Here is a 6,296-nt window from a genome sequence, read left to right as displayed (position 1 = left end):
AGGCAGGTTTCCTTTTCCAGAAGGAATTCTTGTGAGGTCTGTCCCTCATTGACGGCTTACCCACCTCCGCTGATTTGGTCCTATCAGATGTTTCGTAATAAGGGCGGACTCTGTGAGCTGGGTATCTCCTCAGTCATCTGAGCTGTGTAAACTTACCACTGTGGGCCGTTACGCAAGACTTCACGTACAGTGCCCTGTCTTGTGTCTGGGCACAGGTGCCAAGCGCTAAACAAGGCTTTTGCGAACAGGCGCTACAGATGCCAAGACTGACTAATGACTGAATGCATAAATACAAATGAAATAGTCCATTGTTAAAAAGAAATCTCTTGGGAAGTAAGAATTGGCATTGTTCTCCCATCAGGAATGTGTTAGCGATATCCCTAATCAGACAGACCCTCTCATGCTCTGCTAGTGATGTCATGACAGGCTTTTCTGGATGATTATGTGGTTGTGGGCTTCATTACACATTTTAGGGAATTTTCCTGACGTTTGTTTAGGAGCTCATAAAAATAAGCCAGCTGGATCTCCTTCCTTCGCAAGTCAGTTGTAGAAGCAATGATTGTGTCCATTAGCGTCAATGAAAATCTAACATTGTAAATGGTAGATGGGTGACTGTTTGTTTTGGCTACTGTAGGGTTGCTAGGCGGGGGTCATTTTATGTGGCCTTCCTTTATTTTCCAACCCCATCTCAAGAGAAAACTTCAGAGGTGGCGATTTCATATGAATTTGTATGATTTGTTTTATACAGATTTTTTTTTTTTGGTCCACTACAAAACCTAAGCATCAGTGGGGTGTAAGCAGATTGTATGAAAATGTAGGAAAAAATAAGATTATACAAACCCAATATTTGATATTCTTGATGCTACTCTGGTTGTTGTTAGGATGACAAAAATTTTTAAAAGTTCAGTTTTAGGCTGGTGAGTGGTTTAACAGCACCTGTCAATGTCAAAATGATTAAGATGGCCAATCAAATCAAAGAAGGCGGGCTTTACTGTTCACAAAAGCCAAGTGTGCAACACTTAAAGGGTTAGTTCACCCAAAAACGAAAATTAGCTTGTGTTTTACTTACCCTCGAAGCATCCTAGGTGTATATGACTTTCTTCTTTCAGACGAATCCAGTCAGAGTTATATTAAAAATTGTCTTTGATCTTTCAAGTTGTTTAAGGGCAGTCAGCAGGTGTTGCAGTTGAACAGTCCACAAGTCGTCAAATAAAGCTCGCGCATTCATAATAAAACGTGCCGCAGACGGCCCCGGGGGATGAATAAAGGCCCCTTGTAGCGAATCCATGAGTTTTTGTAAGAAAAATATCCATATTTCAAACGTAATAAACACTTTTCTCTCACTTCTGCTGACTTGTCATCCACTGAAGCAGTTCCGGCTGATGACGTAAGACGCGCGGTCAGCCGCGCTGCACGGATGCGCTGTTTTCGTTCAAATCAAAGCGTAAATACACGCAGAAAATTTATCCTTGTGTCGCGGCTGACACAGAATAGCGTACGCAGTTTGCGTTCAGCGGATATTCTCCAAAATGGCGCTACGGTGATGCGGAGAGACACAGAGGAGACAAATTGTTGAATAAATTCGTTATTTTTGTTTTTGGAACGACATGGGGGTAAGTGATTAATGACAAAATTTTCATTTTGGGGTGGAGTATCCCTTTAAAATAAAGTGTTACCAAAAAAACTACCTCTGCAGGCAACATGTATATTCAGTAATGCATACTAATTTTTTATGCATTACTGAATATTCCATTTTAAATTGAAAATATAGGCTGAATTTACATGATTCATGTAATTCATAACAGACTGTGATAAGACAAGAAATATTTTGCGTTTTCAACATATTAGCCATACGAATAAGAGTGATTACTTTACAAAAATGATTGTCTTGCTTATTCCCTTAAATCCATTTAAATTATTCAAATATCAAATAAAAAAGAGCATTTCAACACTCAGAAAATAACTGTTTGCCTTGTTCAGTTTAATTAATTAAAATTAGCTAAAGTAACATGATTTTTAAGCACTTTGTACCAACTTAATTTTATTGTGTACACACTACTTATATTTTAAATTGAAGTTTATTTAAATAATTTGTTTTAAACCTACATGAATCATTTTGTTGACATAACTAACTGGGCAGTGGATCTGTAGTTCCCATCATGCTTTGCAAGGGCCTGCATTAGAAAAGTAAAAGTAAAGGGATTAAGTGTTATGTTTAAGCATTTTTCAGTAAAGGGAAAGACATGTTAGTGTCTACTGTTCAGTTATGTTGGACATTTACAGGAGTTTCTGTAATGTTTTTTTAATTTTGTAGCAGAAGAGTGTCGCCTGTGCTTATAGTCTGTGGGTAAATAGTAATTATTGTAGTGTCAGTAACTTTGAGTAAATTATACACAGAAAGTGAGCAATGTGACAATACTAAGACACTCATACTATTATAATCAATAATGGTAACTGTACATCTTGCAAAGGAAATTTAGTTTCAAATAGAAGAAGTTGGAAGTATTTTCTGGTTGATTAAAGTCTACAGAAGTTCAGTGACCAGACTTTAAAGTCTTTACTCAAAGACTGTACTGTTTTAGTTCCATCTGTCTGTCAAAACCAATTACTATTGCACAGCTACATCAATATTTTATGTCATTCATATTTCCTCACATTTAATCAGTGTGAATACATATTTGTTTTTATTTTTATAGCTTATCATTTATTCATCATGTTCTTAATGAATCCTGTTCTTTCTTGCGGAGTGAGTGGTCGTATGTCTCATGCAAAAACATAATCAAAATGCAAATGAAGAGTGAAAACTAATAACCAAAAACAAATATCAAGCGTGTTTGGGGAGCAGAGGGCAGGGGAGGGAGGTTGTCACACACAAATAAATCATACGGAGAAGCCAATAAACCGCTACAGAACGAGTATGAATGCTTTCTTGTGCCACGAAATATTAGGCTGTGCAAGTAATCCGTACAGACGATGGACGCCTGGAATGCCAAGCGGAATGGCCAACTTGTGTCAAGCCGTCAGCTCCGCTGGCCCGAGAGACCGGCGCGTGTGATTGATGAGCGGGAAGCGCGAGGAGACCTGTGCAGAATTAATGTAGCGTGCACTAAAAGTGTTTAGCTCTAACCTCCACTCCTAATCAAACACGCCTGAGCATGCTAACCAATATCTTCAGGATCATTAGAAAATCACAGGTAGGTGAGTTTGATCAGGGTTGGAGCTAAACTCAGCAGTGCATCGGCCCTCCAGGGCAAAATTTGAGGAACCCTGATGTAGCCTACAGTATGAAACATTTTGCCTGTTATTTTTCCCTTTAAAGATTTGCTTCGACATTTTAACTGTTTAAATTGACCATGGTTTCTGTTTAAATACTATGTTCATAAAGTATGCCACTATAATAATTTAATATGGGATGTTCTTCAAACAAAGCTTTCAGATTTGTTGTAAGATTTTTCATGACAATATAAAAATGGCAGCTTATACCAAGTTATCACAGTTTTGTTTAGTTTTAGTTAGTATTGTTTTGTCTTTGAAAAAGTCAAAACTTTAACCAAGGTAAAAGTGGCCTTAACCCTTGGTTTAACTTGGTTAAAGCAACATTTTTCACATTTTAAAGGGGTCAGCACCACATTAATCCGGGAGACTTGCTTTTGCAGCATTACCCTGTATTGTGGTGCCAAACATGCTTGAATTATTAAGTGAGGTGTAAATGTATTTGTCAAACATAATAGAAAAATAACCTGGGATTATGTTTGTCCAGTGTTTAAGAAATGACAGGGTTAAAAATTCAAGTGTGAAAAGGCCATATGTTGTATGGTAACTAGTCTAACTAGTCTTTTAACTGATATTTTTGTAGTGACAACTGGAGGGAAGCCCTGTTGAAAAAAACAGCATATGCTGGTTAGGTAGGTTTTGAAGCATGGATGCTGGTTTGAGATGGTTTAAGCTGGTCATGTGCTGGTCATAAACTGGTTTAAGATGGTCATGTGCTGGTCCTGAGCAGGAGCTAGTTGCTTAGGACCAGCACATGACCAGCTAAGGACCAGCTTAAACCAGCTCATGACCAGCTAAGGACCAGCTCAAATGATGGCATATGCTGGTTTTTTCAACTGGGCTAACATAGTTCTTAAAATTCCCAACACATGTTGACCTGTTAATTAGAACATATGTATCTGTCCTCATAGTTTGACTTTTCATCGTTGCAGTAGGCTATCCAACAGGCTTGCTGCATACGATACTGCACGGTTAATGGCTAAGGTTGTTCAAATACTGCAATCTGTATTGCAAAGCAAGTGAAGGACTAAACAAAACAAAAAGCTGTTCACAAGGGAGAGTTTGTGGACAGACATCGTGTATGTTTGCTGTGCAAATGTTAGCTTTAATAATTAAGAGCAACACTTTTCCAAAAGCACATATTTTCCCTCTCTGCCATTTTCATAGTCGGTCACCCAAATTCAGACAAACTGCACAATGCAAACCTTCACTAATCATGTTTAATCATTCATGTGTCTGCAGTCTGTTTGTATAGTGCTTCTGTATATATGGTATATGGGAAACTAGGTGTACATGTAAGTGAAAAGTACATTTTCCAGGTTGTTCATTATATGATAATGAAATGTTATTTCTTACATTTAATTGGCAGGACATCCTGTAGTAAGCCTGCAGTACATTTCATGCATTTCATAATTTATTTCTTATTAACTTTTCCAAGTCAAGGCTATGTTTCATCCCACAGTGGAACGAGGGATTTTAATTAATAATCCCTCCTCTCTCTCTCTCTCTCTCTCTCTCTCTCTCTCTCTCTCCCCCCTGTTCTCCCTCCATCAGGGAAAGACTCTCCTGAGAGAACATGACCCAGGTTCCTCACACATCAGATGAGAGACCTAATAGGTGAGCAAACACACTGATTACCCAGCCTGCTCTGCTGAGGTTACCTGTTTATGAGTGATTTTCTGTACCGCATGCTCTTTTGCGCAAACATTGCGTGTATCTACTTATTGTCTTGTTACTGAATAATTTGGAGCTATATGCTGGTGTCATTTATTTTGCTTTTTACTTCAATTTGCACAAAATGAGCATTCTTGTACCCTAAACATGCATATTCTTATTTCATGCAGACCTTTAAGTGGCTACAAACATTTTGATCAAATAACAACACCTCCATAGGATTTCATTTTAGCCTTCGAGCAAATTCCTGAGGTTCCTGAAGTGTTGCTGATTGTATCTGTGCGATGAAACAATGGTCTTTAGAAAATGAAAAGCGCAGCACATCCCACACACTTCACTGACTTTTATGTAACTGAGTTGATCAGGTGGAGATGGCACTCTTATTTCTATTGAAGGTTTCATATTTTCCCTCCCATCTCTCTCATTCCCCTGTGCTGATTACTGATAACTATGTTTGAACGTAAAGGTCAGTCCTAAACAAACAAGTCCTTGCCAAAACCAGAGCTACTCACTAGTAAACACTTTATTGTGGACCTTTAAGAATGCTTGAAATCTGTAGAGATATGAACATCTGTGAAGCAGGTCTGAACCAACACAGAGCAGAAAATAAAACAGGAGATGGGGTTTTGCTTCCAAATCAACTAACAAACGGCCAACTGCTTAGTGTTCTATTAAAGAAAGTGTTAAATTTATAGATGTTGCCTATGTAGGGAGCTCGCTAGGTTTTGGAACAGAGTCAGCGTGACACCAGCTATATGGTTTAAAAGTGACATATCATGAAAATCTGACTTTTCCAGGTTTTAAGTGCTATAATCAGGTCCTCGGTGCATCTACCAACCAAGAAAACGTGAAAAAGATTAACCCAGTAACTTTGTTTTGGTAAGCCTTTTTCTGCAAGCATCTGAAAAAACGAGCGCGTCTAATTTCGCTCCCTTGGTGACGTGGCAAAGGGATCTCATTATAATATTACCGCCCCTTAATCTGTAAGTTTCCACCCACGGCGCCAAGTTTTTTTTTCGCAAGCGACAACAGTGTACCAGTTCTAACGCCATGGCGAAAGTTTGAGCAAAACATGCTAACTGTTCTGTCTTTGACTGCACAGACGAGCACAGAACACTATTTACAGTCCCAGCCCCAGAGGAGACAAGAGAGCAGTGGATTTATTGATCTATTTCCTGCTGCCACACTGATCTAAAATAAACATGCGATTTATTTCCCAGCTGCTTCCCTTCACAGACATAACCGACTGTTTTTGTAACTCGTGTGTTTTTAACGTAAACTTGTGTGTGTGAATGAGAACTTAGTTTAGTACTCACATGCTGTGACAGCCGCTTTCTGTCCATGTGCTT

The sequence above is a fragment of the Sinocyclocheilus rhinocerous genome, unplaced genomic scaffold (genome assembly GCF_001515625.1).
Source record: "Sinocyclocheilus rhinocerous isolate Xijiao unplaced genomic scaffold, SAMN03320098_v1.1 scaffold730, whole genome shotgun sequence".
Classification (NCBI taxonomy): Eukaryota; Metazoa; Chordata; class Actinopteri; order Cypriniformes; family Cyprinidae; genus Sinocyclocheilus; species Sinocyclocheilus rhinocerous.
The sequence above is the reverse complement of the archived record's forward strand: the minus strand, read 5'-3'. Positions refer to the sequence as shown.